An 11168-nucleotide genomic window follows, 5' to 3' on the forward strand; every position below is an offset into this window, starting at 1 on the left:
CCTCTATTTTTTTTCTCAAAGTTGGCCTACAAACAGGTTACAGGGAATGAGCAATACTCATTTCTTTTGCTTTATACAAGGAAACTTTAAAAAATCAATCTTGACTTTATTTCAGTGACATGGGGGTTTTGTCCCAGAATTTGAGAGCATTCACTGATCTGAAGGTGATGTGCACTCCCCTTCCAAATATTTTATAAGCTGAGCTGGAACATGCAAGTGTTGATCTCAAAGTGATGGTAACACAGAGCTCCTGCTGGCAAGTTGTTATGTCTTTTATGACTAATATTATTTCCCTTACCATATTTTCTGTTTAAAGACTAGTTTTGCTGTTTGATTTAGTTATCTTCTAAAAATGCTGCTGGGATTTACTTGGCTGAGATTTTTAAAATCGTGAAGCTGTGGATAAGGCAAGCACAAGCCTGATGTTCAAATGACTACAAGAATCAGGGGGCACTGATGGGAGAGTGGGTTAGAATGGTGAAAGCAGCAGGAATAAATCTGGATTTTGTTGCAATGGTTGGTTGTGGAGGCAGGTGGCATCAGCAGGTTCAGAAAAGAGTTCAGCACCTTCATAGAAAAGTCCACAGGCAGAAGCTAAAGGGAATAGCACTAAAGAGAATAGGAAGGGCTAATAACTGCAATAACAGAATTGGAGGTGCTCAGGAAGATGGGAGTGGGTCACACAGAGCAGCTCCTGCCTACACTGCAGGGCTGCTCTGGGCTATACCCAAAATGTGGCTGTGCCAAACTCCACAGTAACTGCAAGGATAAATGGGTAATTTAGCCCCACAACAATGTATTTATTGCTCATAAATGCAGAGGAAAACACCTGTGCTGATTTTTTGTTTCTCCAATAGAGAAGGCAGAATTGACCTACTTGTATTTCCAAAATGTAGTTAAGCCTGGAGAATAACTATGAACAGCAAAGTTTAAAGGTTTATTCCCTGCTAATATTTAGTTTCCTTTTAGATGATATTGAGGTGCCTGAGAAGTATTTGATTAATGGCTTTCACTATCTCTATTAAAAGAAACAGTATTAAAGTATAATTAAAGAGAGGGAGCGTACAACTTAATTACAGAGCTCATAATTTACCATTCTGCAAAACTCTGGAGAAGCATTAAATGGAGTCTGAACTATTCCAAATATTTTCATGTGTCAGAGACTGTCTCAGGTTCCCAGTACACGTCAAACATTTTGTATGTTGTTCTGTCTGATTATTCAGACCAGAAGAGACAGTCCATTTCAAAATGAAGTTATTTCAGTAAGCCCTGGATATCTGACAACTCCAATGCCTCGCTGTGGCATGAATGCTCATCACTGGAGGTGCATGGAATGACAACTGAACTGCAAATTTGGCCCCACAAATCCTGCTGCATGACTGTGAAATCTACAGATAGTTGCCAATTTTTATTCCTGACTTGACATTCAACTGACAGCAAGTGGATGCCAAAGGGTTTAAGACAATTTTCCACTCTGTCTGTTCAGATGTATTTAAGGCTGATGTGAGAAGTGCTGAATACTTGCCCCCAATTAGACAAAGGCCAGGTAAAAACTGTATTTCAGAGGGTAAAGAAAAGCACACAGTTCTCCTGATTCATTAAAGCTGCTTAAAACAAGAAATGCTGGATGAAGAGGCAGAATCCTTGCACATTTCGCTGTTGTCCCACAGCAGCTGTGGCAGGTACTGGTGGATATTAGCAACTGCTGCACACAACAAAGGGTGCCTGGTGAAGTGCTTTGGCTGAGGGGGATTCACAGAGAACAATTTCAGTGAAAAGAAAATGCTGAGGAAGAGAATAACAGCAGTAGATGATAAAAATACTGCTCGATCCTGGAGAAGACAAGGGACATCTTGCAGGCATTACAACTTTCCTGTGTGAGCAATATTGGCAATATCTTGTCAGCAGGGCTGGTGCTGATACCTCTGCTTTGAATGGGCTCTGCAAGGACATGCTTTAGATAGAGCAGCCCCAAAGATTCAGCAAGAACTGCCTCGTGATGGCAGGTGAACAGCTATGGTTAGGTTTTCCTAAAAATGCTGAAAAACAGCTCTGAGGGCTCACAGTGCTGAGTTTGACTCTCCTGGTTTTATCTGCTGCACCACACCACTTTAGACATGCATTTCCCAGCCCATATCTATCATCCCCCATTATCCTTTGGATCACTGATAATCACTCAGGGCCTCAATCTCATTCATGCATCAGCCCTTTTCTGATAGTGTTTTATAATAGAGAACTTCAAAATGAACTATTTATATACTGATGAGCTTTCTCATGGAGCCCTGAGCTTCATTATTTATGCTTATTTAGGAAGTTTGCTCATCTCTGGAGATCCTTTGATGCTGCTTTGGGCACTTGGATGCTCATTTAGCTCTCAGGAGTCCGTGCCGAGCTTGGCCTGTGTCCTTGCCACACACAGTCACATACAATGCCATGCCATTAATTTCTGTGTCTCTCCTGGCAAATGGTTTTCCCACCAATTTATTTTCTGTTGAGAATGGGTACGAGTCAAAGGGAGATTGTTCTCAAATTGCATAATGCTCAGAGCACTGCACTGGGGTGCTGGGCACAGTAAAAAGTGCATCATTAACACCCCCTGGAAGTTTTTGTTGCGTTGCTTTTTCATTCCTTTAAACTGCCTTGTTGGAATTGCACACCCACTCTGCTCACACCCCACCATTTGTCAAGGTGTTTATGTATCAGAAAAGAGCAGCTTTTATCATTTATCACAGCAGGGGCCAGGTTTGGCTGCAGCTCCTGTGTGGAAGGGGACTGGGCGACCTGGAGCAGAGCCTGCATGGTCACTGCTGCTCAGTGATGTCCCCTCCTCTCCCTGCAACACCCCAGAAGAGTTTGACTTTGGTGTTTTGAAACACTAAGATTGCATCAGATTTTTAGTGCTAAATATCTGCGGTGTTAAAGCATTTGGTATTCAACAGTGGCAGCCTTGTTCTTCACAATTTGTGCTGCTCCTGAGAGGAAAGCAGGTCAAACTCAGGACCAGGGCATCAAAGAAGTCAGAGTTTACTGTAAATTCCTGAGTCAATTCTCTCAACCTCCAGATCTGATTGGGCTTTTCCTCTCCAGCCTGTTCTACTTGCTGCAAGATCAACCCCTGGATTTTGAGCTGGATCTGTCACGTTCCTCCCAGAGCACAGAGTGAGGGCCAGACAGCTGGGCATGAATGATGGTTCACAGCCTGGTCAATAAACTTGCTTAAATTGTTTCACATTGGAGGAAAATATTCACAGATGGAAAAAAAAAAAAAAAAAAAAAAAAGGGGTGTCAGTACTGAGCTCGTTCAACAGTTCTGCTTCTGAGCATGTTCTTGTAGTAAAACTGTGGGTAAAACCCTCCTTCCCAGCTTTGTTTTTTCCAGTGCTCTATCATTTTTTCCCCTCACTTCTTAAAAGTTCCTTGGACTGGGTGTGTTGTATCTTTGAATCTTGTTTCATTGGCCCAGTGGGCTCCAGCTCCATGGCAGGCACTGAGCTGTGGCATGGGAATGACTCAGGGGCTGGAGGAGCTTTGTGCATGATGGATGAGCTTCAAGCCAAGAGCTCCACTGGTGAACACCCAAATTTACCCCTCAGGTGTTTCCCCCCCAGTTTGGGTCATACTTGAAAAACTAATGGTGACCCAGTAAGACTATTGTAAATTTAACAAATTCTAGTAAAACTTTCTAAGACACCCTGGTTCCTAGGGCAAGGTGAGGTGGCTCTAGAATTGTACTTGGCAAAACTTACGATTGTTTATCCAATTTTCTATGTTCGATTCACATTTCATGACATACAGGGGTGCATGTGACATTCGTGAGCAGTGAAAGCTGCATCAGTTTAGTGGAGGAACATGAGCAGAATTTCAAGCAGACACTTAAACTGCAACTGATGCACTTTTGGGTCCCTCTGCTGTCCTAATGATGGATATTTCTTGAATCAGGACCAAAATGAGCACATTTTTGGAAAAGTTAAGTGTATTAAACTGCCTCAGAGATGAAAATGATAAAGTGATGTGGGATTTTTTTTAATCTGATTAATCCCTTACAGATGTTACTAGACAGAACAGGTATGTTGCAAAGTCTTTTTCCATAATAAATGGTACTAAATTAAAACCAAAATTATTTGTGTCTACCACTTGAAGGAAATTCTTAGCTTCAGATACAGAGGGTTTGTAATTACACCTAGGCAATATCTCCACCCCACAAAGAGTAAATTAGCTGAGATAAACACATTCAGAAGCTGTTAAGCTATTTTGGTTTGGATTTAGTGAGTAGCTGCTGCTGGAAGAAAGCAGGTAAATCATTTAAATTTCTGACTTCTTTAAACAGGATCAAAATATTGTGTTTTGTATGTGCATTTCCTCTTTCAAAAAATTTGGGTAGATATAGTTCAGCAAGTAGTAAATCACATAACATTCAGTTTTATGGAGCTGAGATGCCACTGCTGTCACTGATAAATGAATTCATAGCTTGTCCTTCACTCAGCCCAACAATCCCTGACCAAGTTTATGACAGTTCACCTGGTTTTAAACTGAGAGATGCTACAAAATAGGTGTGTCTTTAAACTCAGATCACTGATGCAGAGATATTCATTGCCCTCTGATGCTTGGAAAGGTGTGCTGAGAGCTCCACAGCTCCCTGCTGGTCCAGGAGCCTCAGCTGGGTGCTGGGATCAAGGAAAAGGATGAATTAGGGAGAAATGCCTGCCAGCATCTCTGCTGGCCCTGCAGTTAACCCAGCACTTCACACTAAGAGGTTATGGGCAGCCAGCAAGATGAAAACCCCAAAATGAGCACTAAATCTTGTGAGATTAACATATAAAATCCCTTAATGGAAATGTAGGCACCACAGGTAATGACAGATCCACTGACTCAGTCAAGTACAGGGCACAGTTCCAGAAACTGGGGAAGGAAAGGAAGTCACAGTATTTTCTCCAAAGAAACCTGAATCAGGCCAGAGAGCAGTAACAACAATTACTAAGTTGTCAGTATTACTTACTGACTATTCAGGCAGTAAGGAGGGCAGATGGAGACTCAAGGACAGAGTTTTCAGCACTGGTCCATCTCTCACAAGAATCAGATTAATTTTACACCCCCTCCTGCATTCGCAGGAGACAAGGGTGAGCAGAAGCTTTGGGACAGGCATGGGACAAGCACTGTTCTAAAGTCTGGAAGGAAACCAGACAGGAGCTTTTCAGCTGAAGCTCCTGCCAGAACCAATTAGGAGTTGACAGCTTCACAGGGGCAGGAGACAGCACGGAGTGACCTGGTCTCACCTGGCAGGGACAGCGTGGCAGGGTGCTCCTGCTGCCACTGCCAAAAGCTCTGCAGCCCTACAGGGACCTGGCAGGAGGTGTGCTCACCCAAACCATTCCTCAAGCCCTGCATCAGTGCTGTTCCCCTAAGTCACAACGAAGCGTGGGTACAACAGGGTTTTTTCCAGGCAGCGCAGGTGTGCCCCAAAAGCAACAGGGCAAGGCTGGAGGGGAATCTGCAGGTGCTGCCTTCCCCCAGCCCCTGGCCAGGCTGAGAGCTCCACACCCACAGCCAGTCCCACAGCAGAGTGCCCTGGACACCCAGCTCCCCTCCTCTGTTTCTATCCAGTGCCTGCTGTCAGGGTCCTTCTATTGCTGGAGAAAAGCTGCAGACACAGAACCACTCAGACTGATCTTAAGGAAAGTTTTTGCTCATTCTGATGCCCAGGCTCGGTGTGGAGTGCCCTCACCTTGGCCAACCCACATCGCAGAAAATGCAAGAAGCCCCTTTGGGGTCAGCAGTGCCCCTGAGGGCACAAAGAGCCTCCCAGTGCCCCAAGAGCCCAGCTTTGCTCCTTGCTGGCACAGCTTTACCATAAGGCTGCTCCTTTACCCCAGACACCCTCCCACTGACCCCTTACCAGTCCCTAAACTGCACTTTCCCTCATTTTAAACACAAATCCCTACAGGCAAAGCATGGCTCTGGTATCTCCATCACCTTGCCAGCACGCAGAGCAACAAAGCCATGGCACGGCCAGGATGCTCAAGTGCTTTTCATTTTCACTTCATTCTCACAAGCAAAGCACCATCAGCCAAGGACTATCCATCTGCTGAGGGCAGGGGCTGAGGCTCATCTGTAATTACACCTTGTCCTCCCTCCTGTCTCAGCAGCTTGGAGCTGCTTTTGAGGGGAGGTGAGGTTTGGCTGGTCAAAGCTGAGTGTTTGACCAGCACACCCTGGCACAACTGGAGCAGCTAAAGGAGAAGAGCCCTGTGAAAGCAGAAAGAAGGGCTTTTATCTGAGCTTGGCAGGGAGGATCACAGAGCTGTCCTAATATCTGACATCTGCCAGACTCCAGGGCAACATTTGCAGTACACATCCCAGGGCTGATCCAGCTGGGGTTTAGTCCACTGGAACTGTTTGCGCCCTCTCATACAACATCATGCTGATTTCTCAAACAAGTTTGCTTTTCTGTCACCGAGTTTTCTCAGCCTACATCTTGACTCATCATTTGACCTCAAATTAGAAGGGCTTAAACTATATAAACAGTTATACAAACATATATCTATTTCAGCTTAAACTATATAAACGCTTATACAAATATACATCTATTTCAGCTTTAACTATATGAACACAGATAGAAATATAGATCTATTTCAGGCGGTAGAAGCTTAGGTCTCACATAATCACCACAGCCCAGGAGCTGGGGCTTTACAAGGAGAAAAAAAAAAAAAAAAAAACCCCAAAAAAACCAAAAAACCCACAAAAAAACCCCCCAACATTTTAGGGATCACAGCCTGGTGCCAGAGCGACACTGAAGATAAAAGCACCCGGTCTGTGGCAGCATCCAGTGTCCACCGGCAGTACTGCACCCTGCCCGGGCCTGGACCATTCCAAGGGATTAGCAGGACCTGGAAATGCCACCGAGGCTCGGCAGGGAACAGCAGCCCAGCCTCAGCAGCAGAAGGGCCCCTGAGACCCCACTGGGGTGCAGGGGTCCCAGGGATGCTGCGGCTGTGCTGTCCCACAGCGGGTGGATCCAGGAGCAGGCACTGGCTGTGTCTCCTTTCTTTTGGGGGAAATCCTTCCCAGAGGCTGAGTCCAAGCCTCAGATGAGCTCAGTGAAAAGTGCAGCAAAAGTGTCAAGCTCAGAGTCCCAGCACTGATGCTAAATCTCAATATTTGTACCTGGCAAAGTAACCAAAAAGCGTTCCCCAAATACAGAGATATGAAACCAACTCACCCCAGCTGCACTTTTCTGTCCCCAGACTTCATCCTCCGGGGTCTGCAGGAGAGGTGAGCCATGCCCTGTGGGAAGAGGGAGGACTGAGTACTCTCAGGCCAAGGAAGTCATTCCCTTATACCCCGTACAAGAAGGAGACTGCGCTCTGTGCCTGAGCTTCTTGATGGAAGGTGATGGATCCTGCCCGAGCAGAGCCCTAGGACCCCTAAAATTTCATTTTGCTCATTTTCACGGGGCTGACCTTCTCCTAAAGGTCGGGCTTTTGGGCTCCTCTCCAAAAGGAGCCTCTCCAGCAGGACCAGAGCCCGTTCCCGGCGGTCACCAGAGGGAGCCCAATGCCCGGGAACGGCGCATCCTGGGGGACAGGGGAGGGCGCCGGTGACCTCCTGCAGCCTCCCCTGGCTCCTTTCTAATGGGTCACCACCACAATCAGACAAAATCAGAGCCCCCGCTGGCCTGGTGTAACTGTTCCTAGGATTTAGGGCATGTCTGGAAGCGGAGGATGTGTTTACATCGGCTCCCAGGCAGTGATGGCTTTATCACAGGTGGCTCCCCAAAATTGCCCTGCCAAAGAAAGACACAACACTCCTTGGGAAGGCCAGAAGCATCAGAGCCAGCCCCTGCCATGACAGCAACACTTCTGTTCACTCACAATTAATTGAGCAATTTTAGCTTCAAAGGGTGAAGGGCATCCCTCAGCCCCTGCAGAAGCTCAGATTTGACCTTATCCTTCAACTGCTGATTGAAGCTGTGCCAAAGCCCTGCTATCTCCAGAATCCTGAGGAAATTACCTTCTTCTTGAAGTCTTTGTCCCTCATTGCCCCATGGGTGACAAAGGCAAAGATGTGCTTGAAGCACCACCTCCTTTGGAGGTTTGAGACAAGCAGCTCTTCCTGTGACACCTGCATTTCTACAGGGGTAAAACCTTATTCCTCCCCCATTCTTCCTTTCTGTATTGGGGTAATCCTTGTCTTCCACATTTTCAAAGCTTTCTCCAGCATTTTTGGAGAAAACCTACACCACACACAATTACTGCAGCTGCTCCTGTAAGAAGCTCTTAAACTACAATGTTTATTTCAGGGGGGAAAAACCCACAAACAGCCCACCCACAAAAGTAGGCAACAAACCCACAAAACCCCCACCAGCTCCCAAAAAACAAACACCAACACTCACACCACTAAGCAAACTCCTCACCTTCTCTTTCCTCTGTAGTCCATGCAAACAGACAAATCCCTCCCCTGGGCTCCTATTTAAGCCCTTCAGGTGTGATAGGGATGGAGGGAGCTGTTGGCTGATTCCCAACATCTGGCAGCCCTTTCACCCCAGGGCAGGCTCAGCTGTTCTCTAATCCATGAGGGACCCAATGCACTCTGACATCCTCGTGCTGCTCCCTGCAAATGTCACCATCTACATCTCACCCGTGCCCTGAAACTCTCCTACAGCTCTCCCACCTGCTCCTTGAACAATCCTTCTCCCTGTCCCCATGGCTCAGGATCCCCTCTACTATTCAGTTTCGGGCCCTGCACCAAAATAAGACAGACATTGGAAAACTGAAGTGAAAAATCACTCAAGAGAGTTGAGGGCTGGAGCATTTGCGCAGTGAGAGGAGGCAGAGGGAGGTGGGGTCACCCAGCCTGGTGAGAAGAAGATTTCAGGGGGATATAACAGCAATGACCAGTATAAAAGCAGGTTCCTGAGCAGGTGGATTCAGACTCTTCATGGTGGTACATGGTTTGGAGATGACACAGTTGAAAGAAAAGGTGCTGAAATTGGATGCACAAGGAATAAATTCTTTGCCATAGTGACAGCCCACTCCTGGCACAGACAGCCCAAGGAGATTGCACATCCACCTTTGAGGGCTCTCAGCTGGGTAAAGCCCTGAGCAACCTGATAAGATCTCAGCACTAACCCTGCCCTGAGCAGGAGGCTGGACCAAAGTCCTTTCCAAGCTGATCCAGCCTGCTCCTCTTTGGGAAAAGAGGGTGAACCGGAATGATAACCAAGTCCAGAGCTTCCTCCCCAGCTGGGTTGTGGGAGCCCTGCAGTCAGCACCACCACCCTTGGATCATCCCATGGCAGCTTGAAAAGCCTTGTCAAACGCTGTGAATGTCAAGGGAAAAAAGTAGGGCAAAGGATCCAAGTGAGTTGTGACAGTGCCACGTGCCTGTGCTGGGGAGGAGGAGGAGGAAGTTGAGCTCACAAATTAAATGGGCCAAGAGCCTGGACACAATAAAGGATCAGCTGCACCAGCAGCAGAGTGAAGCTGTGAGAGGGAAATAACATCCTTCCCTTTGCCATGGGCATGGCCTGGTCACGGGAGGGTGCTCAGCTGTGAGCAGTGGCTTCCTTGCACTGGGACCATGCACAGAATTCATTCTGGCTTTATTTTAGCTGGTGAGGGCACTGAGTGAGGTGTGAGGACAACTTGGCCCTCATTCCACTGCAAGGGGTGGCTCCCACCCCAGCCTCTGCCCCTTCCTCCCAAGAGAGGAAGAGCTGTGGAGATGCTCATCTTAGATGTTATCTAAGAGAGATCTCAAATGTATCATGACTCACTCACCTTCCAAAGCTGTCAAAAACAACCAAAACAAAAACACAAAAAAAACCCCCAACAAAACAACCCAAACCCAACACAATTTCAAAGGTGTAAGAAGAAAACCAAGGAAATACAGTGGCTGAAGGTTTGATTTCTGTTTTGATGTGTGTTTCTGGGGGGCAGCCAGACACAGATGGGGGCTCAGGCTGGGCATCCTGTGGCCACTGCTGCCCTGTCCCAGGGATCCATCAGCCCCACTTGGAAGGTGAATCCAGCTTTCAAAACCCAAGAGTGAGCACCCCTGGCACCAGCAAAGCATTCCCTGGAAGGATGGATCACAACTGCAGTGGGTTTGGCTGGAGCTCTGCCTCTCTTGGCCTCTCCTGGGGTCAACGTTTTGGGAAGTGTCCCCAAGTGAGAGAAGTCACTTCATCAAAGCAGATTACTCCCACTCTCCACTTCCCTGGCACAGGTGGAAGAGATGGTAGTTGGGTCTGTGAGGCATGGAGGTGTTTTATTTACTATTTTCTCTGAAAAAAACAAAGTAAATGTTGATTATTAAACAGTGAACTTCTGCAATTTCTCTTCTGTTCTGATCTGTTCTTGTTATCTCAGCTTCCAGATCTAAAAGGATTAGAGTGACAATATGCTGTGAGAATTTTGGAGGCACTGATTGCCATCTCAGGCTTAAAGATGCCCTTTTCTCATTAAAATGTCATTTTCCATCCTAAAAATGGAGTTTTTTGCTCCTGTCCTCTGAACATGGTGCTGTTCCAGTGCCACACAATGTAACAGGACCATCACAGGATAACTGTGGTAGAAGAGGTGGAGATCATCCTGCTCCAAGCTGGAGGATTGCAAGGAGAGGCACTTTCCCAAGGTGTTCTTCAGGACCACTTGTGCCTCCTGCTCCCCTCAATCCTGCCCACACTCTGGATGTCCTGTTGAGTTTGGTAACATAACATCTGAATTTACAACCAAACAAGGGCCCAGCCTGTACAACTGGGCCACAGAGAGGGTTGGTCTGCTTCAAAGAAGAGGTGGCAGATTTTGCAAGAATCCAGTAGTGTGGGATGAGGAAAACATCAGGATCAAAGGCTGCAGGTCCAAGAGAAGCTCCAAACCAGCTCCAACACAAAGCTTTGCCTGTGCAGCTCAGCCACTGGCTGCCTGCCTGGGAAGTTACCAAATGACAAAGCATTTCCCAGAACTAGGTTATGTGGATTACCAGAGAAGAAGCTGGTATTAGGTGTGCTGAGCACCTTGCTGAGGCCTCTCTTTTTAGGCATTGTGCCCCAGTTGAGTTCAAAGCTGGGATTGTGGCATGGGAGGCAAATGCTCAAGCTCTGTCCAAACAAGGTCCAGAGGTTTAGGTGCTCAGCTTTTAGGTGCTTGCAAAAGATGTTGACCCCTGAG

This window comes from Pyrgilauda ruficollis, unplaced genomic scaffold, assembly GCF_017590135.1.
Source record: "Pyrgilauda ruficollis isolate IOZ18807 unplaced genomic scaffold, ASM1759013v1 scaffold57, whole genome shotgun sequence".
Classification (NCBI taxonomy): Eukaryota; Metazoa; Chordata; class Aves; order Passeriformes; family Passeridae; genus Pyrgilauda; species Pyrgilauda ruficollis.